This window comes from Nicotiana sylvestris, chromosome 4, assembly GCF_000393655.2.
Source record: "Nicotiana sylvestris chromosome 4, ASM39365v2, whole genome shotgun sequence".
Taxonomy (NCBI): domain Eukaryota; kingdom Viridiplantae; phylum Streptophyta; class Magnoliopsida; order Solanales; family Solanaceae; genus Nicotiana; species Nicotiana sylvestris.
The window spans coordinates 134,998,016-135,021,299 of NC_091060.1; the positions used below are offsets into that span (position 1 = coordinate 134,998,016).

Consider the following 23,284-nt stretch of genomic DNA (forward strand, 5'->3'; position numbering starts at 1 on the left):
GACCGACATGCCATCTTACAGCCTTGGCATTTATGACACTCCAGGGACGTCGCAGGTGACCCCATCGGGTCAATTCTTGATCATGGGCTCGGATTTTCAAGGAGTGGAGTTGGGTAGATATTTCCCTGGCCCGTCTACCACTGATGAGTCTCGACCGATCCGAGATTTTGATAGTGGGCACCGACTGAGTTATGGCAGCTCATCACATGCGCAGGTATGAGTTTATTAGTATTAATTTTATTACTGTTTTTACTATAACTTATTTATTTTGTTTTAACTTTATTAATTTACTTTTTTAGGCTTCATGCGATGCTGCGACAGATGACTACATTCAGGATCCAGACACGATTATGGTAAGACAATATAAATTTTTGTGAATTGTTATGTAGTTTTCTATACTAAGTTTGATATTATTATGTAGCCTTCTACTGGACCTGACAGCACCACCGATACATGTCATCCTGTGCCGCATCCGGCCATAAGGAGACGACTTGATGATGATGATCCTGATAGCGTACCCGGGCGGCAGGGGATGCGCCTCAGGCCATCGGCTACTTTGAGACACACCGGATGCGGGACACATTGATTCGGTCTTCCATATTTTTGTTTTTTTGGTGTAAATAATATTTTTGTGTACATTAACAACAATATTTAGTCGAATATGACAGTTACTTTTTTTTAGTTCTCATTTCGTTTTATAGTTTTTGGTATAGTAACACAACAACTTAAACTTAACTTCCACTTAAATTAAAATAAAATTTAGTACAACAAACAAGGAAAACATTACTACAACACAAACACAAACATAACAGGCCAACATAATAAAAATACATGACATATGAAAATGACACTAAACACATACACGTCAATGCTCCATCCTCAGTTGTCATTTATTCTTCGCTCCAACCACTTAAATCGTTCTTCCATTTGTTCTTTTTCTTCTTCTAACTCTTTCACTCTCGCTTTCACCTCCGCAAGTTCCCGTTTATATTTTTCGTTGCGTTCCTTGTGTGCTTCACAATTCCATTCTGCTCTCCATTTTTTTATCTTCCACCTCCTTCAGTTTCTCCCTTATTTCTGTAATAATTCTATCTCCCTCCTTTTGTATTCTATGTTGGTATAACAACATATTATGAAATTCCTGTAATCTATCCCTGTAGCTTTCCTGATAACATGGTTCCTCAGCCCATTCATCAAATTCACAAGTAGGTTCGTCGGGTTGCTTGTACAACTTGTTCATACAGCACCAATAGCGGCGTCCAACGTTAGCACCTTCCCACCCACAATCCATCATGCATGGTTTTCCACATAAGCAAATTGGTGGACGACCAGGTTGAGCCATTTGTGAACTATTTGCTTATAATAAAAACCTTACTTACTTTTAATGAAATATTTCTTGGGGGAAATTTTTAGCACACAAAATAACTACAATGACCCCATTATTTATAGGCTAAACAAGACACATATAGCGCCATAGCTAAACAATACACATATAACGCCATATCTAATGGCGCTATATTAGATAGCGCCATATCTAATGGCGCCATATCATGATGTTGACGAGACGACTTTATGTCAGCCGGTCACACATATCTAATGGCGCCATATCATGATGTTTTCAGCTTTTTCAGTTCGACAAGACAAGACACACATAGCGCCATATGTATATTTTGTGTATTAAATATCGTCATAGCGACAAGACAACACACATAATAAATATACCGATAATTATATTAAATTATTATTTAAATAGGTAAAAAGGGAAAGTACAAATCATAATTAACAAACAAGAAAATATTATTTCATAAATACTTAAATCGTATACATAACAACTAATTATTACAACATGAACTCATGGGTAGTTAGGTACAATAGAAGAACACCCGCCCTGAGCTTGATTATTGTTGCCACCCAAAGGACATTTTCTACGGTCGTGGCCTGTTTGCGAGCATATACCACATTTGCGTGCATATACGATATCACTAACATCCATTTGGTTCCGTATACGCGTTCTCTTCTGCACCTGTCTTTTACGCAAATAGGACTTGTTACACACCATTTTAAATGGTTCTGGGGGCCAGTAATGCTCAGAACCCACTGGTTGCAACTGACCACTATATGTGTTTAGGTATTTGGAAACACTATATTGTTGATCAATATAGTTGGTCTCCGCATAACCAACACGTTGAAAACACTTGATGGCATGTGAACAAGGCATGTGGTAGATTGACCATTTCCCACATGAGCATAACCTTGTGGATTCATTTACAGTATGTACATTATTACCCCGATTATTATGGATAGCGGTGCGAACTTCAAAAATACCTCGTTCGTTATCATATTGCAAAAAGGAATGCCAATGTGCTCACCGTCTGTATTTCTCTAATCTCTTCATAGGCACTGGCATAAATTCAACACCCCTTTCCATCAATTCCGTTGCAGCTGCAGACCGTTGTACAAACCTCTCCGCCATCTGCTTGAACGACATACGCACCATGGCTGTGACGGGCAATCCTCTTGCCGACTTTAATAACCCGTTGAAGGATTCTGACACGTTTGTAGTAAGAATTCCCCAGCGTCTGCCACCATCTGCATGCAACGTCCACTTTTCAGGATCATGTCGCATTAACCAACGATATGCTGCATCGTCTTCTTGCCTGATAGAATCCATATGCCTCCGGAATTTATGTTGTTGGTGGTCTGTTGCTGCCATCCACATCAAATCATGTAGATCTTTTTTGGGATGTGCCTTCTTGAAATTGGCCTTAAAGTGCCTCACACAGTAACGGTGGTATGCATAAGGTTCTTGCCAGGCAGGAAGGTTCTCCACAGAACTTAATATACCCCCGTGCCGATCAGATATTAGACAAATACCTGAACGATGTTTGACAACGTGCTCTTTCAAGTGGTTCAAAAACATTGTCCACGTCTCTGTGCTTTCATTTGCACAAATAGCAAAGGCTAGAGGAAATATCTGTCCATTAGCATCCGCAGCCACGACTATCAATAGCTTGATATCGTACTTTCCATAGACATGAGTTCCGTCTATGGATATTACGGGCCGACAATACGGAAAACCATCAATTGCTGGCTTAAACGCCCAGAACACGTAATTGAATATATATTTTGGTTTACCCGGACTCCGCTCAAGCTTCCATTCAATAACTGTTCCGGGGTTAAAGTGCTGCAGTGCAGCCATGTAGCTAGGCAGATCTGCAAATGACTTATCCCAGTTACCATAGACTATTTCAAACGCTCTTTTGCGCCCAAGATATGCCTTTCTTTTAGTAATTGTGTGGCCATATTCCTGGTAGACTGCTGTAATGCACTCTTTGATTTTATACCTTATGGACGCTTCGATGTGCGGAATAAGTACAAGAGATATCAAGTCAATATCCAAGTTGAAGTGATTCCCGTTGAAAGTGTCCATTTCGCATGTGTGGGTGGGAATGTATTTACCCACTTTCCACATACCTGTTTTCTTCTTCGACGCACGCAACATCCAATTACATGGCCAAAACCACCTGCGGCAAATAGCCTTGTATACCATCGGACTTGACTCCGATACCTGCATCTCACGACACTCTTTAACATTGTGCATTTTACAAGCCCTGCTTACGCGTGCTTTATCAGGAAAAAGCATCCCCTTTGCAAGCACCGTTGGTCTAGACTCATCCCACATTGCTGTCCGGATTTCATCAAAATCCCTTGTGAGAGCTTCCACATCCGGCACGGCTGGCAAGTTATCAATATAAGGAATCTCCCTTGAATGAAACGGCACTTCAGACTCGTACACTTTTCGTCTATGGGGGGCTCTCTTCAAATCGGGTCCTTCCTCCTCGTCCTCTTCATCACCATCCTCACGAGCAAATGGTGTCTCGTCTCCCGATTCATCGGCATTGTTATCGTAATCGCTGTTCTCTTCCTCACTCTGTTCATCTGCCAGATCCTGATGTAATACGTCATTTTCGGGCAATTGAGTGAGTACGGGTAGTTCAACTTGCTCGTTTTCACTGCACATTTCAACAAAAATATAAGCTACTAAATTAATAAATGCTTTATATATGGTTGTAGCTTTTCACTTACAAGTTGTAATGTGATGACATTCCATGATGGACGTTTTCAGTTAGGTGATGACTACCGGATGTGTCACTTGTAAAATTCATATCCGGCCGGTACCCCCTATTAAATAAATGAGCGTTAAAATTAATTCAATACGCAAAAATATACATAATTAACACAAATGAAAATTGAAGTTTACCACTCTTCTTGTGAATTATGGAAAGCAGGGTATAAATTATTTTCTCGCTGCTCATTCGCCGACGGTGATAAATTTAAATCAAGAAAAATTCTTTCATCTGGAACATGTCCGGCAAAAACTGATCCAGAATAACCACCCGATGACTGGGGGTTATCTCTACTACGCACAACCTCATTTTTTGGAACGTCTTCGACCTTCACGTACATCTCCAACATTGTGATTACAAGAAATTCCCGGCATTCGTCCGGAGTCCTCAAGAAATCACTCAAAGTGTCATCATCGTCGATGTTAAACTTTGAGTAAAAAGCAACCCCTTGCGGCGTAACAGAATACGGATATCTTCCGGTTACTTTGAGTATCACTGAACGTTTTCTCACACTCATTTTTTTGCATAACAACGATATCAATATTTCGTACTCCATTGAAAGTGGCAATTTAACATTACACTTAGCAGGTAAACTGTAGTCCACAGATTTATTCTCCATCACAACCTCACCCCCCAATATAATGATACTCTTATTCTACGTTCTTCAGACATAATGAAAAAATGCTGGAGAATTTAACAACAATAGAAACCAACTAAAATTTTTTTTGAATGAAGTTGTGGCGATTCTACGATGTTTATATAGAAAATGGCTAGCCGGGTTATTATTATTATTTTTTGTATATAGCGCCACAAAAAGTGGCTTTATACGCATTTAAATTATTGAACCCAGACATTATTGGTGGGGTCAGGTAATGTACATATAGCGCCACTATTAATGGCGCTATGTAAGTTTGTCAGTATAACGCCACTAATAGTGGCGCTATACAGTAACAGTATAGTTAACGTTACTGTATAGCGCCACTATTAATGGAGTTATATATACTTTGATAACTTTTTTTTACACTTATTTGAGTATTTTGAGTAAAAATAAACTATATTTTGGTTCCGCATTCTCGTAACTGGAGTGCGGAAAAGTATTGCTACAAAGGTTTTAGAACGAAAGGTGATCTAAATAAGGTCTTAGAGACCACCACTCAACTTTCTGTAAGTGTCTTTTGATTTCTTCTCCTCTTTCTTTCCCACTAATTACTCTGATTGCTACCAAGCTTATCAATTTAGATATTAGAATGGGTAACTTACAGAAATGTTCAAAATACAATCCACCCTAGTCATTAGTTATATACTTATTAAAACTAGCCAAGCGCATATAAAAATTAAAAATCCAGATAAATAAGGATTCTTTCTCTCCAAAAATCACACGCAAAGAGCTCCATCCATATTTTAAAGCATGATCCACAACATTAGATGCAAGACGGAAAGAAAATTTCATGGATGAGGCAGTAAAGATGGAACACAAAGAAAAACAATATAGAGGAACTTTGAGAAACCGCCATAGTTTAGTGGCTATTAACTTCCTATAGCTAATGTTTCGTTGCTATTGGACTGTATTCGTGCTGCTGTATTCATGAATACAGTCGCGAAATTCGCCTAACAAGTATGGAGTCCAGTTGTTTAATAGCGGAAAGATGATCAATTAACGTGTATCACTCCTAATTTAACTCAACAAGATCAATTCTACAAAATTTCGTTGCTACTGTACTGTATTCCATGTATTCGCGCGATTGCATTTATAAATACAGTAAGGTAATCCGCCTAAAAAAAGGGATTACAGCTGTTTAATTTTGTATTCCATGTATTCGTGCCGCTATATTTATAAATACAATAAGGTAATCCGCCTAAAAAATAAGGATTACAGCTTTTTAATTCTGTATTCCATGTTTTCGCTCGAATGTATTTATAAATGCAGTAAGGTAATCCGCCTAAAAAAATAGTGATTACGGGTGTTTAATAACGAAAAGCGCAATATTGAATTATATTAAATTTCACTATATTGAATTCAGTTGTATTCAAAGAACAAAAAATCAAGAAATAGGGTGTATATCGTTCTATTCAATTCGAGTGTATACATTGTATTCAATTCACCGTTATCCATTATTTATTATTATACATTATATTTAATTCACTGTATTCAATTCGACTGTATACAAACAACTAAAAATACAATGATATTCAGCTGTATTAAGAAAATACAGACCTTCAAAATACATAAATACAGGCGAAAATATAATGTATTTATACAAAATATAATATATTTGAGTGTATTTGTACATAATACAATCTATTTGCATCATAGTATGTGACTCAATAGCAAAGAAGAAAAGAAAGTTCGTCGGAGATGGCGTTTTCCGGCCAAGCAAAATACTGTATACATAATATTAAAACTAAAAATGGAGACGAACAAAAACCCGGCCCTCAAATCTTCTTCGGCGACTCTGCTTCAGATTTCCAAAAGCTCAATCCGTAGCCATGGCCAGATCTGTTTGCCTACTCCCTCTTCGCTTTAGAAAGTCTACCATCGCCACAAAAAATGGTTGCTACGACGACTGCCTTTATGGAAAAGGGAGAGAGATTTGAGGGAGAAGAGAGATGATTGAGAATCTTGCTGATAGAGAGAGAAGGAAGGGAGAGAGAAAGAACATAACTGGCTTATTTCACGCCTTAATGGTAGGACATAAAATGAATACCTATTTTGCTATAAAATAAAAAAGGTAGATATAAATAATAATATTTTGAAATTATTTTGGTTTATAATAAATATGGTGTAATAGTTTGTTATAGGAGGTAAAATTTTCAAAAATATACAAGATTTCAAAAACCTAAGAAAAAGGGACTTTTTTAAATGGGTATTATTGAAATTCACTAAAAACAAATAGCTGGGTCAATATACGAAATTTGAGAAAAATTGAAAGTGATTTGGACTAGTTTTGAATCAAAGTTCGTAGTTAAAATCGAGTTAAAAAGTTTCATAATAGCTAATGCTCAATAATTTAATGAGTGTAATAATTTTCTCTCTTTTGGTGAAAATGTTTTCCGCATAAAAATATTTTCTGATAATCAAATACCAGAAAATAACATACTTTCGGAAAGCATGTTTCTAAAAGTATTTTTACTAAAGTGAAAATCAGGAATGGTATTTGTGGCAGCACATCTCTTAGGAGTTAGGAGTAATGGCCGGTGGTTATTAAACATGTTCAATTTTTCACGTGGTGTTGAAAACGCCAGTTTCTAGTGCTAAAAGCAACATGAACGACAAAACATCACTTTCTTTAATTTCTACATCATTATTATTTTATTCAACTATATTACTTGCATGTATGTCTTATTCCTTTAATGCTAGATTTGACTAATAATGTGACCAACGGCAACCATTTGTTGTTTTTATAAAGATTAATTTGATGACTTTTAGCCCGTTTGGCCAAGCGGTAAAAATTATCTTATTTTAAGAAATATTTTTTTAAAAGTATTTTTCTCAAAAGTACTTTTGGTGAGAAACATTTTGTATTTGGCTAATTAGTTTGAAAAACACTTCTGAGCAGCAATTGGTGTTTGACCAAGCTTTAAAAAACTGTTTTTAAGTATATTTTTCTCAAAAGTGCTTCTCACAAAAGTACTTTTGGAGAAAGCTACATTTTTATGCTACTCCTCAAAAACACTTTTTTTCTTTCGACAACCGTGGCCAAACACCTCATATATCTACTTTCCCTGTCCATGTTTACCAGGAGTACTCTAGCTAGAAGTAGTATTAAACACGGTCTAAATTGCAAGTTGAGCACTATCATTATATTGATTAAGATCATAGTTCAAACACTCTCTTAATTCAAATTGGACTCATTTTGTCAACCAGTTTGTTAACATGGCGTATTAAATAGATTATAGAAAACATGAATTTTGAAATAAATTTTGGTTAATGATATTCTACCAAACATGAAATTAAGTATTAAACAACAAAAGTCCGAAGACGATTATAACTTTGTAATGACAAGTTATGACAATCATACCACCTTCAAAAAACTAAAATTTGGACTAGGAAAAAGGCTATCTTAGATTTTGTTTGTATTTATCTCCACAAGCTAAAATTGGCCTAAAACTTAATTATATTGAGGTCACCAAACTGCCTTAAAAAGGGTTTGGAACTTAGAAGCCAAGCGTTATTCTGAGCTTGACATTTGCTCCTAACGAAGGTTAAATAATTAAAAACTCGCATAGTATGTTCTGGAAATTAAAGACTAATGGTAAATTTTTTGTGAATTATATAGTACGAAATATCTAACATGACTTTCTACATTGTCTTCGCTATCTGTATTGATTTAGAATAACATCATACAAAGAAAGGGCAGCCTGGAGCACTAAGCTCCCGCGACGCGTGGTGTTCGGAGAAGAGCTGGACCACAAGAGTCTATTTTACACAGTCTTACCGTGCATTTCTGCAAGAGGCTGTTTCCACGGCCCGAACGCGTGATCTCTTGGTCACATGACAAAAACTTTACCAGTTACGCCAAGGCTCCCTTCAATATCATACAAAGAATTTTAAGTTAATTGTGAAGTGAAAAAGAAAATTGAGGTAATGATAAAACTTAACCAAATATCGAAAAACAAGGAGAAATTATGTGTGGATTTGACTCGTTAAATACTCACTATAATTCGAACCAAGTCAGCTATATCTCACATCTCTGTTATTCATAATTTGTATCAGGTAGAATGACATCTTTTACAAGAGCAAATGATAATCTGTTTCATAGCGTCAACGGTATGAATATTTCTTTTGGTTGTGATTTGTGAATGATAATACTTGTTTGAACAAATAAAAATGACAGAGTAGTTATTAAATATCCAATTTAAAGAGATATTTACAAAACGAGGCTATATACATTAGATATCGTACTACTTTAGTAAATTTGAATTTCAGTATACATATATTGTTACAGTATTAGACAATACACTTCTCAATTTTTCCAAAGACCAACCAAATGAAACATGATAAAGGACTTTAGTCGGAGATTAATGGTCCTTGTCATTTGATTAGTTGTGATATTTCCTCATTTAGTCATTTTTTAAATCAAGAGAAACTATTCATAAAAAAAAAAACATTAATGACTCCCAAATTTCTTTTCCGTTTATGTTTCTTAAAATAGTTGGACATTCAAATGGACCAAGGACCACCACATATATTTTCTTGTTTGTCTGGTTAAATATCACCAAACCTGTTTCTATTGTAAAGTCAACAATGGTAGCTAGCTACTATGCATGGTCACATTAATTTATTAATTGCAGCTTTTGCTTCCCCCTATTATAAGATAGCTATATGCTGCTAACATACGGGGAACATTTGTGAAATTCTATCTTTTGCTAAATTTAGCTGATGCATTGTATATATCCATCTTCTCATAGGCCATAGCCATTCACTTAAGCCTTAAATATATTGACTATTGCTTTGCTAAAAGTATTGTTAGGTAAAGACTATGATATATGATTGTCGTCTTGCCTAAATCCATTTTGATTACTCAAATTTAATTACTACACGTTGAATAGCTAATGGGTGTCCGCCATAAGAGAGATTTGTTAGTCTGTTGTATATGAACCGTACATGTAGTTGATTAATTTTAAAAATAAAGAATTAGTAATACTAAGATCTCATCAACTGCCAAAAAGTGGTGTGACTATATTTCGCGTCAATTGATTTAAAATCTTGAATGTACCTCGGTAAAATTAGGTTCTTCCTTATATATGTAGTTACTTGTATGGTAGGATGGCTAGTTAAGTTTCCGTAAGAAATATGGCTGAAAAAGGAGCTAGACTATATATAATATATGATTGTTTTTCTGTTCAAATCTATCTTGGTTACTGAAATTTAAAAGTATCTATTAGTTGAATAGCTAATATTTGCAGTAACCACTCTATTTATCAGAACGAGTAATATTTTCTTGATATTGTTGTTTGGGTCCAAATTTGAACAACCACAACCGTTGACGAGTGCGACAAACGACGAGATCCCCGTAGCTCGACATCCTGCAGGGGATGACCTACATGCGAATAAAAGAATGTACGACTTTTGCAGCAGTGTAGGCCCATTAGGGGACATTAAGAATATTCTCTCAAATATTCCCTATGATTTGTCTTTTAGGGCTTAGAAGGGGTCTGTCCCTTATATACAGGGCATAAAACAACCTTGTAAGAGGCTCGGCATTTTTCCTAACTGATAACACTTGCTATAACATTGGCTTACATAAACGATTGATGATTGTTGTTAAAAGGTTTATCTTGATAAGATAAAGAAATCTCATCCTCTGTATTCTCCTTATATATCTTTCGTTCTAGAGATTATTATACTTAGCTAAGATTTACCCCTTCACTTTCTTTGATTGATTTATTCAAAAAGGTTTCAATATCTTTTGAGTCAAACAATTTGGCGCAGTCTGTGGGGATTTCTATAGCTGAGATCTTAGTTTCGACTAGATCCTTGAATGAAATAATCACCTCTTCTTAACCTCGCAAAGGCCAACAATGGCAGGAAAGGGAGAAACAAGATTAAAGGCAATAGTAGGTGTCACGAACAACCTCCTGAATTCCCTCAATGAAGCCGGTAGGGAAGACAACGAAAAAAATGCAACGCCAAGTGCTACACCTGAGGGAGAGATCTCACCCCCTCGCCCCCGCATGAGGGTGTGACTGTCTCGCCCGAGAGGGAAACCTCAACATCCGCAACAGTAGAAGCACCGGTTGTTAAAAGGCTATTAGAAGAGTGGTTGACAAACACCTTGAGCAACATACTCGACAAACCCGTTCAAAGAGATATTGGAGGCACAATACCCGCAAAAACCGCAACTGTCGTCGATGATCCAGAAACTCCACGAACAGGTAACACTCATACTGTCATTGATGAAGGTAACGATGCACTTACAACCTCTTAAAGAAAATGGAAGAGATGGAAAATGAGAACAAAACACTCTGCGATAGATGAAAGAGCATCAAGAAAGGGTTGATAAAATACCGGGCGCTCCGAAGTTGCTATCAAAATGTGACGTGGGCTGATTCATCGAACAACCATACAGTGAAGGGGCGGCTCCCCACTCTATCCCGAAAACCTTCAAAATGTTGCCATATTTGAAAATATATAATGGCACCATGGACCCGAAAGATCAGTTAATCCATTACGTTACTGCAGTAAAAGGTAATGATCTATCGAAAGAACAGGTGCCATCGGTGCTGCTGAAAAAGTTTGGCAAAACTCTGACAGGGGGAGCGTTGACACGGTATTCCCAACTACAAGCACAATCGATATCAATGTTTGAAGAAATGGTAGATAAGTTCGTCACCGCTCACGCGGGAGTGAAAAAGGCAGAGGTCAGGGTAAATGACATCTTCGCCGTCAGGCAAACGACAGGTGAGGGACTTCAGGATTTCTTAGCCCGATTCAACAGGGTAAGAATGAGCCTACCAAATGTGTCAAAAGGGATGGCGGTAGCAACCTTCCAAAATGGGTTAAACAGAAACGGGTCAAAAGCAACCAAAAAGCTGCTGAGTAGATTCATGATATACCCCCACCATGTGGGAAGAAATCCATAATGCCTATTGCACCGAAGTAAGAGCAGACGAGGATGACCTAAACGGTCCGATCCAGCTGCTAACATCGGTCCAAACCGAAACAAGGAGAGATCACCGCAACGACGGCCGAAGGGACCAACTACCCCGTTTCAATCGAGAAAGGCACCAGCCCTATATCCGAACATCCAACCCATCTCCTCCACAACATGCAGACGCCGCGCCTCGACACACCGCACCTCCCCAAAATGAAAGAGGTATGCCTACACTGTTATCTGCTCATAACCTTTGTGTTTCTCCTTTAGAAATAGTGTATGCACTGGAAAAGCTCGGCACAAAGGTGTAGTGGCCGCAAAAGATGAAGTCAGATCCGAGCACCCGGAGATCGAACGTTCTGTGTGAATTCCACGAGGAAAAGGGACACAAGACTGAAGACTACATAGGTCTGCGATATGAAGTGGTAAGAATGCTAAACCAAGGACACCTGAAAGAACTGCTGAGCGATCGAGGACAGGTTAACTTCGCTCGTGGACGCGATCAACCTTATGGACCTCCAAAACCACCGTCACCAGCTCGTACCATACAAATAATTATTGGCAGCGGTGACGATACAGTAATCAACCATGTGAAATTCACTACCACACACAAACTCAAACAGACAGTCGCCCACGAATGGTATGACGACCTCGAAAATAGTATCATCTTCGGTAAGTCGGATACCAACGGTTTGTCTTTCCTTCACTATGATGCTTTGGATATAACTTTGCGCATCGAGGATACCGATGTAAAGAGAATAATGATGGATGATGGAAGCGGCGCATGTATTATTCACCCACGAGTCCTCATACAGATGAGGCTCGAGGATTAAATAGTACCGCGTTGCATAACACTAACGAGTTTTAATAATGTAATAGAGCGAACCTATGGATAGATAGTGCTACCCGTTATGGCAGGATGAGTCACCCTGGAAATGACGTTCCACGTCATGAACCAGGAAACAACCTACAATGTCATCATAGGGCGCCCATGGATACACGCCATGCGAGCCGTCCCGTCAAGTTTCTACCAAGTAATCAAGTTTTCTACCCCATGGGGGATGTTAGTTTGTGTGAGTCCATCAAACAGTAGAGTACTTAGTCCTCTACAAGATTCTGCTGAGAATGATAATAAAACAGTACGTAAATAAGGCAGAGGATTTTTACGTGGAAAAATCCCACACAAGGGGATCAAAAAACCACGACCTACACCTGTAGGCTTTTAACTTCACTAACTTGTAAAGAACCTATTATAAGCCACTTTGCAATGACTCCATTGCAAAGGATTTACTCAACTAACTTGTGCTACTCTTACCACAAGTCACTTTGTGACTTCCTAGTTACAAAGGCTTTTTCTAACTTGTGATGCTCTCACCACAAGCCACTTTGTAACTCTACAATTACAAAGACTTTTGCTTATGACTAAATCTAGTCACAACATAAACTCAAGGAGTTTACGGATTTACAAGAGGATTCCTAATCAAACGCTTCTAGATAAGCAATTTAGGAGATACAATAAGTACAATAACAAAGTTACAACTCAACTAGGACAACAACAAGCTATCTTTTAGGAACTGGTCCGTAGTTGCGTTCAACTTTGTTCTTCAAGCTTGAGAGGATTGATTTCTCTATTTTGGCAAGAAGCTTGAATGAGAAACTGAAACTTTCAAGTAATGATTTGTATAAACTCATTGTAGGTACATCTTGATCAAATCACTTGAAATGATGTGAGCACTTTATTTGGTTAGAGAATGAGTGGGCGCTGGAGACTTGCAATGCGACAGAAATAGTGCCGTCAGTCACTTCATTTCTAGCTGTGTCCAATTGACTTTGTACTGCTATGAGAAAACCACAAGAGTATCAGGTCCTTGTGTGGGTTCCTAGCTCCTGAGGCTATAGCAGTTCACCTTTAGCTGGAATCTGTTAAGCTTGCAGTATAGTCCAAGTAGGTCAGGTTCCCTACCTAGTTCTTAACAGTAAGTTTGTTAGATCATCAAAACATAAGGCAAGAGCATTAAAAAGCTATTAATTTCCCCTTTTTGATGATGACAAACTTAACACTTATAGAGTGGATTTAGAGCAGTAAGATCCCGTTTAAGTAATAGAGGAACACAGGGTTCCCCTTGAGACTATGCCTTAGGTTCCCCCTGAGACTATGCCTTATCGTAACAATGAGTTCCCCCTGAGATTTGGTATTTCCCCCCCCTTTTGGCATCATTAAAAAACAGAATAACAACACAAAGAAGTCTAGCTAAGCTAAATCATACCACATATATGCACACAATTATGATAGAGAATAGAACACAGAAAGAGAGTACTGACATAATAAAATGAGGATTGATATTAATAAAGCTTTAATATGCCTTTGTTTTGAAAAATCGAAAGGCAACATTGGACTTGTTAACGGGAGCAGTAGTGTTTCATCCCATCCACACACAAAAAAAAGAAAACAAAAACATCCCCCAAAACATCAAAAGAAAACATAACAAACATTTCCGAAACTGGTCACTGAAGGGGTACTTAGGGGGCACTAGGAGTAAAAGGCTTGGTAGCTGCAGCAAGTGTTTGGAGAACGAGGTCTATTCGAGCATTTGCCGACTTTTGCTCATTGAGCAGTTCCGCTTTCAGGTTCTCTACTTGCGCCCTAAGATCTACATTCTCCTGTGTCAAATGAGCCACTTCATTATTTGACATCGGAACCCCTCTGGCTTGCTGACCTTCCAAGATAGCATTCCTGGCCTTCAACCGACGAATTTCCTCAGCTGCATTATTCTGAGCATTTATAAGTTGTGAGACGGTTGATGTACTTCCTACCCCCCATACGTTTCCACACACTTGCACTCTTCCAAAGTCGTCTGTGAGAAAGTCTGCTTCCTAGTCCCCACTTTGCCCGTCCCCAGTGGGACTTTAAAGAATTTGAACACTGGAGTAAGCAGGAACCCATAGGGAAGGGCATGATTACCATCTTTGAAGATGGAAACCTTTAGCATATGTTCAATCATAATAGCAGGCAGACTCACAGGAGTAAAACTGTCTAGTTGCTCCATTAAGAATAGGTCAGACTTAGAAGTCACTGACCGCCTTTCAGCTCGAGGCAATAGAACTTTGTTAACAAATTCAAACAGCTGCTGGTAGATAGGGAGTAGTGCTTTCTTATGAATCTGGTCCCCTTTCTGGTTACCATTGTCTTTTACCACGACATTTCTAAAGTTATACTGACACACATCTCTTACACTGGATACACCAGCTGCAGGAACTTTTAAGATCTCTCCAAGCAGTTATACATCAAAGACGATGTCCACCCCATTGATCAAAGCACAAATGTGGTCAGTATCAACTGGAAAGAGGCTAGCAAAGAAACTTTGTACCTCATCCTCATATACCTTAGGTGCATCAATTTGAAATAGATGCACCCAATGATGAAACTCGACTATTTCCAGAATTTGGCGCATTCCAGCCATCTCAGAGATTGCTGGGTCAAACGTATGACCCAACAGAACTTTTTTATGCCTCAAGCGCTCAGAGCCAAGGCTGACTTCACTTCTCATTTTCTTCACAGAACCAAGTTCTTTAAAAGATTCAAAGTTGCGTTTCCCAGACTTCTCTCCACTAACTTTGCCTTTTCCCTTGGATTTGACTAGGATATCCTTATCAGACATGGAAAACTCACTCACCACCTCTTTCATCTTAGACAAGATGTTGACCCTTTCTCTATTGAAGCAGGCTTCATCTCTTTCGAAGACCGTCTAACAAGTGAACCAGGTTCACTTGGGGTTTCCTCTTCCACCTCGACTACAGGGATCACCTCATCACTTACAGGTATACCATCTTTCACCATCTTTCTTCTTTTCTTCTTACTACTCTTCTTGCTCTTTTGAAGGGCAGAATCGTAGGCCACTTTAACTTGATAGTACGTCGTTTGATTTCAGACTCAGGGGTGGACACAACCCTCGGCTTACTTATATACGTCAAAAGCCACATTATCTAGGTCTTCTTAATCACTGGATCTCATTTCAGGTGCTTGAATTTCTAGGGGCACAACATCGAATGCAGGAACAATACTGTCCTGGGAATGAGATCCCTGACCTGGGTCCTTCGGAGAGGGATCAGAGTCCTCATGTGATGCCTCAGTAGTATCTGCTACTGCATCCCCTTCAATAGATACAATGTCCCCTTCTTCCTCCACACTTTGTGTCTCATTTTCCTGAGATGTAATCTCATGCAGTACACTATCAGCGGATACCACAAACACGGTTACAACATTTTTCTCTTCCTCAACTGGTGCTTCCACCACTATGGAATCGGTAGCAACGATGGCAGAACTCTTTGTGACCTCATGATTTTCACCTTGTTCTCCACTTAGTTTTTGACTGATGGGAGCCTCAGACGATGGGGAGAACGGAGCAGTAGTTTTAAGGGTTTCTGATTTAGGAAGAGACTGGGAAACTGGGTGAGGTATGACTGCAGCGACAAGAATAATAGAGGGTCAGTAAGGCTCAGTGGGAGCGGAAGGCTCCATAGATTTATCAGTGGTAGTTACAACTAAGGCAGGAAGATCGGAAGTTGTCTCAGCCATTGAAAGAAGTGGTGTGATGATCCTGTGGGAAATTCTAGTGTAAGACTTATGGTTAGGAAAAGTAGAAAAAGAGGGTTTTTAAAAGAAGAGGATAATTATGAAGAGAGAGGAATAGGCACCGGTTCTGAAACGACGGTTGGGCGTGGAGAATTGCAATGTTTCAGAGGGAGATGGAACGATTTGAAATGAAGAGATATGACAGCAGGATCTGAAAAGTTGATGACACGACAATTGTGTTTTGTACCCTTTTTTTAAAGATGTGCATTAAAGGTTGCACAAAACTACTGACCTTTGGTACAAGAACCAGGTTCTTGACCTTTTTTTTGAAAGAATCAATCCTCTTTTATCATTCATGCACTGCATCTACCGCTTCTATACTCATCATGCGTGTTTACCTGCAACGGTATTGAAGTGAGTTAGATATGGCCAGAAAACACTTTGAGCCAGTTATTTCTTGAAGGTAAAAGACAGCTAAAGAGAAATCAGGTTCTCAATTGGGCTTTAAAAGCCCCAGCTTCACTCTGTTTTTTTCAAACTATTCCCTACTTAGTGCCTTGGTGAAAATGTCTGCAATTTGATCTTATGTGCTGCAGAACTTCATACATATCAGCCTCTTCTCCACATTGTCTCTCAGAAAATGATGCCTCACATCGATATGTTTTGTACTTTTGTGTTGAACTGGATTCTTGGCCATATTGAGTGCACTGGTATTGTCACATAGAAGGGGCACACTCTCAGTGAGTACCCCAATGTCCTCCATTGCTGCTTGATCCATAAGAGCTGAGCACAGCAGGATGCTGCAGCTACATATTTAGCTTCAGTTGTTAAAAGAGCCACTAAATTTTGCTTCCTTGTACCCCAAGAGATAAGACATGAACCTAAGAAGTGAGCCATTCCAGAAGTGCTTTTCCTATCCACAAGATAACCTGCATAATCTGCATCAGCATACCCAATCAGATTAAAACTGTCACCTGATGGATAATACAGCACCAGGTCCTGTGTTCCTTTGAGATATCTTAGTATTCTTTTGGCAGTCTTCAAGTGAGATTCCTTGAGATTTGATTGAAATCTTGCACATAGCCCCATACTGAAAACAATATAAGGTCTGCTAACAGTGAGACAGAGGAGAGTCACAATGATGCCTCTATACATGGTTTGATTCACAGGAGATCCAATTTCATCCATGACCAGTCGAGTGGCAGTAGCAATGGGAGTGTATATCACCTTTGATGCTTCCATGTCAAACCTCTTCAAGAGCTCCCTGATGTATTTTTGTTGACAAATGGATATACCCTTTGGGGACTGTATTACTTGAAGACCCAAGAAGAAGTTCAGTTCCCCCATCATGCTCATTTCAAATTTACTTCCCATGAGTTTTGCAAATTCTTCACACAGAGAATCAGCTGTTGCTCCAAAAATGATATCATCAATATAGACCTGAACAATGAGCATGTTTCTTCTCCGTTTTTTAAGAAAAGAGTGTTGTCAATTTTCCCTCTTTTAAATCCATTTTTCAAGAGGAACTTTGACAACCTTTCATACCAAGCTCGAGGAGCCTACTTTAGCCCGTACAGAGCTTTGTCCAGTTTAAACACATATTTAGGGTGCTCATGACATTCAAACCCTGGGGGTTGCTTCACATAGACTTCTTCCTTCAGGAGTCCATTCAAAAATGCACTATTAATATCCATTTGGAACATGGTGAATTCCGTATGAGATGCAAAAGTGATTATAATTCTAATGGCTTCCATGCGAGCCACTGGAGCAAACATTTCATCATAGTCAATCCCTTCCTCTTGATTGTATCTTTGGACCACTAGCCTTGCCTTGTTCCTTGTGGTAATTTCATGTTCATCGAGCTTGTTTCTGAATACCCACCTAGTTCCGATAATGGTTCGATCTAGGGGTCTAGGTACCTGGTGCCACACATTATTTCTCTCAAAATGATGTAGCTCATCTTGCATGGCTGTAATCCAATCTGTATCTCTCAAGGCTTCCTTGATATTTTTGGGTTCTATCTGGGAGAGAAAGGCTGAGAAGGCAAGTGAATTTCGGGCTCTTGACCTGGTTTATACTTCGGAATCTAGAGGAGTGATAATGTTGTCTATTGGATGAGAGCTTTGGTGTCTCCAATTAGATGCCTGAGGTTCATTTTGAGAGGAGGAAGGTATGTTTGGCTGCTTTTCTTCTATCCTTCTCTCAGGTGCTAGTGGAGTTCCCTGAACTGCATCAACCACTCTTTCTTTAACTTCAGTGGTTGTAATTGAAGTGCTTGGTTTTGTTGAAGATGAGGCAGCATTTTCTTTATTTGGCTCCTTTACTTGACTCATCATATCTGCCTTTCTGTTTGTCATGTTAATGACTTCACCAGGAACTAGTGAGGGTTCTCCATCTTGATCTTCCTCAACACTCTTCTCAAATGATGGATAAGATTCATAAAAAATAACATGAATACTTTCCTCAATACATTGAGTCCGCTTATTATATATCTTGTAAGCCTTGCTTTGAGAAGAGTAGCCCAGAAATATCCCTTCATCACTCTTGGCATCAAATTTACCAAGCTGATCCTTTCCATTGTTGAGAACATAGCATTTGCACCCAAATGTTCTTAGGTGAGTCAGCTTGAGTTTCCTTCCATTCAACAGTTCATACGGGGTTTTGTTCAGAAGTGATCTGATCATTCATCTGTTCACCAAGTAGTAGGCGATATTGACAGCTTCAGCCCAGAAGTTCTTTGCAATTCCACTGTCTATCAACATTGTTCTTGCCATTTCCTCCAGAGTTCTATTCTTCCTTTCTACTACTCCATTTTGCTGGGGAGTTCTGGGAGCTGAGAAGTTGTGTGTGATGCCATTTTCATTGCAGAATTCATCAAATTTGACATTGTCAAATTCTGTCCCATGATCTGATCTAATGCATGCGACTCTAGACTCCATCTCCACCTGGATTTTCTTCACAAAGGCCATAAATACCTCAACAGTTTTATCTTCGGTTCTGAGAAACAGAGTCCATGTGAATATGGAGTAGTCATCTACTATCACAAAAATGTATCTTTTTCCTCCTCTGCTTTGCACTCTCATAGGTCCACATATATCCATATGCAGAAGCTCTAGTGGCTTTGAGGTGCTCACATCTCTTTTAGACTTAAAAGAGGACTTCACATGTTTTCCTCTAGCACAGGCATCACAGACTTTTTGCATCTTGAATTGTGACATAGGCAGACCATGGACCAGGTCCTTCTGAATTAGTTTGTTCAGAAGATAAAAACTTGCATGGGCCAATTTTTTGTGCCATAGTTCAGCTTCATCATCAACAGCTTTCAGACAACTCAAATCATCATTCTGTAAGGACTTGAAATCAGCAACATAGATGTTCTTGTATTTTTTGGTCACAAGTACTATTTCACCGGTCATAAGATCTGTGATTGTACATATTTTGGACAAGAATTCCACCTTGTTTTCTTTATTATAGATTTGAGAAACATTCAAGAAACTGTACTTAAGGTCATTTATGTAGTACACATTTTCAATAGAATGAGTGAGTGACTTTCTGACATTTCCAACTTCAAGAATGTACCCCTTTTTGCCATTGCCAAAGGATTCCCTCCTTGCAGGGCTTTTAGTGAAAGAAAGTCTGTGGTGTTCCCAGTCACGTGTTTTGAACACCCATTAACCATGAACCATTATTGACCACTTTCTTTCAATGTTCCCTGCTCAAGAGATTAGGAGTTAGTTTTAGGAACCCAAACAAGTTTGGGTCCCTTGTAGTAAGCAAGATGATGAATAAGAGTTCTCTTAGTCCATGCAGGTAATGTGCATTTTTTGTAAGTGGAACCTGGTCCCTCTTTTGTAGTCATCGTTTCAGCAAACACTTTGTTTTTCTGAACTGATTGATTCTTGGCCTGGACATCTTCCTTGAAGCCCCCAGTGTTCCCACAACGGGTACAAGGCCAGTTATCAGAGACAATGACGTACTTACTGTGAGGGTTGTGAGGAGTTTTCTCCCTTTGGAACCCTTCTCCCTACCTATTTTCACAATCATTAGTATGTAAGGTAGTGGTAGATTCTGAGGACCAGGTCCACTTTAGTGACTTTTCAAGATCATTCTTTACTCTTTCAAGATTAGTTTAAAGAAGATCGTTTTTCTCAATTTCCGCACACATCCTAAATCTCATAGTTTTCACCTCATTTTCAGGCCTGATGTGTTCCTCACTTGCTATCTCCTTTCCCTTTCCAGAACTTTCAGGTTTTGACTTAGCCCATGGTTTCACTATTGTTTCCCTTAGGTCTGCAATTTCTGCCAACAGATCACTCTTTTCTTTTCTAAGGGTTTCAATGGTTTTTTTATGGTCAGTAACTACAGTCAGTAAGTCGTCTCTAGTTTGTTCAGATTCTCCTAATTCTAAGGTCAAAGAATCCTTATCCTCCACAAGACTATGAAAAGTAGTGATTAATACATCAACAAAAGACATGAGTTTTTTTGGAGAACAGGATTTCAGATTCTCTGAACATCCCTGAAATTTACCTCTTTGTTGCCATTGTCTTCATCATCATTTGATTGAGCCATCAAAGCAAAAGTTGAGTCATATCCAGTCTTTTCGCTTTCAACTGCCATCGTGGAACTATCACCAATATGAGGTTCGTCTTCAAACTCACTAGATGAATCCCCCATGCTGCAAGAGCCTGTCTCATCATATTGTCAGTAGATCTTTTTCTCTTGAAGTCCTTGACAGGAACCAGGTTCGTCTTAGCTATTTTCTCATGATGGTTCTTGGAGAATTCTTGCTTCAGGAGAGGACAGTCTTTCATGAAGTGTCCAGGCTTTCCACACTTGTAACAAAGATCACAGTTTCTTGGTCTGATAGAAATGTCTTTTTTTAGAATTTCTTCATTTCTTCTGACCATCTTCTGAAATCTTTTGGTTAGGTACGCCATGTCACTGTCTTCCTCACTTGAATCATTGTAATCAGCTTTAAGTACCAGGTTCTTTTCCCTTTTTGGTTCTCTTCTTTCACTGTTTATCTTTTTCTTCAACTCATGGGTCTTCAAGTTTTCGATTAGCTCTTTTACGGTCAGCTCCTGTAAGGCCTTTGATTCAGTAATGGCATTCACTTTTCTTTCCCAGGAGCTAGGCAAAAAGCTAAGGATTTTCCTTACTAGCTTGTTTCTGGGAATGATTTCATCAAGGGAGTGTAACTCATTTATGATGGAAGTGAATCTCGTGTGCATATCTTGAATGGATTCATCGTCCCTCATTTTGAAGAGTTCATACTCGGTAGTGAGCATGTAAATCTAACACTGTTTACTTGTATAGTTCCCTCATGAGTTGTTTGCAAAGCTTCCCATATCTCCTTGGCAGTGTCACAGGTGGAGATTCTATTGTACTCTTCAGGTCCTATTCCACATACTAGAATTTTCTTGGCACAAAAATTCTTCTCCACAACTATCTTGTTTGCTTCAGTGTACTCTTTGCTGGTTTTTGCCATTGAAAATGGAAGTTTCTCTAGTACTCTGGTTGGAACATAAGGACCATCACATATGATATCCCATAACTCACAGTCCTCAGCCATGATAAATCGTGCATTCTTGTTTTCCACCACTCATAGTATTGTCCATTGAACTTGGGTGGTCGATATGTAGATTGACCTTCTTCCAAATTTGGTGGGGCAGCCATGAGGATCCTTCCTAGGTGTTAGCTTGATAGGAGAAGCCCGCTCTGATACCAATTGTTAATTTGTGTGAGTCCACCAAACAGTAGAGTACATGGTCCTCTACAAGATTCTACTTAGAATGCTAATAAAACAGTATGTAAATAAGGCAGAGGATTTTTAGGTGGCAAAAATCCCACACAAGGGGATAAAATAACCACGATCTACACCTGTAGGCTTTTAATTTCACTAACTTGTAAAGAACCTATTACAAACCACTTTGTAATGACTTCATTGCAAAGAATTTACTCAACTAACTTGTGGTACTCTTACCACAAGCCATTTTGTGACTTCCTAGTTACAAAAGCTTTCTCTAACTTGTGATGCTCTCACCTCAAGCCACTTTGTAACTCTACAATTACAAAGACTTTTTCTTATGACTAAATCTAGTCACAACATAAACTCAAGGAGTTTACAGATTTACAAGAGGATTCCTGATCAAACGCTTCTAGCTAAGCAGTTTAGGAGATACAATAAGTACAATAATAAAGTTACTGTCACACCTCCTTTTTCGCCCGCGCCGCCTGCAAAGGGACGCGGAAGAGAGTTTTTTCCAATTAAAGGACAATTGAAATGAGATTTATTTATTTGTTTCAGAGTCGCCACTTGGGAGATTTATGGTGTCCCAAGTCACCGGTGAATCCCGAATCAAGGAAAAGAATGACTCTGTTTAACAGTCTGCGCACCAGAAATCCGGATAAGGAATTCTGTTAACCCGGGAGAAGGTGTTAGGCATTCCCGAGTTCCGTGGTTCTAGCACGGTCGCTCAACTGTCATATTCGGCTTGATTATCTGATATAATACAAAGGGACTATTTTAAAAATTTAACTTTTAACCGCTTTTATCATTATTATTATTATTTTTTATCGAGAATTGCAACCTCGTGAAAATATATCTCGAACCACATCATAGTCAATGTACCCGTGGTCGTCGACACACTTCGACTCCGTTGAGATTTGGATTTGGGTCACATAAATGTGCACCCGAGTTTAGGAAAATAACATTATTAAATACGCGCCTAAAGACTAACGCGTTGTTATTATTTTGGGTAGGGCCGTGAAATTTGCTAAACGGCCCATCCCGGAATCTAAGTATTTTAAAACAAATAATTATTGAGGGCCCCGCAATTTTGTATTTATTTTGGCGAAGCACGCCTCATTTATTTTAAGGATATCCTAAAGTGACTACATTTCTATTAAATTCGTCTCTAAAATAAAAGAGAAAAAATCCTAATTAATTACATGCTTAAAAAAAGCGTAACATATTAAATGCTAGATTA

The 23,284-nt window shown here is 38.8% G+C and overlaps 1 long non-coding RNA gene across 1 annotated transcript; it reads left to right on the top strand.

Annotated features, from left to right (window-relative positions):
• Positions 1-540, top strand: LOC138889057 (uncharacterized). The gene is made up of 3 exons (XR_011406619.1): positions 1-214; positions 300-353; positions 422-540. It is a non-coding gene; the product is annotated as an uncharacterized lncRNA (long non-coding RNA).
• The last annotated feature ends 22,744 nt before the right edge of the window (positions 541-23,284 follow it).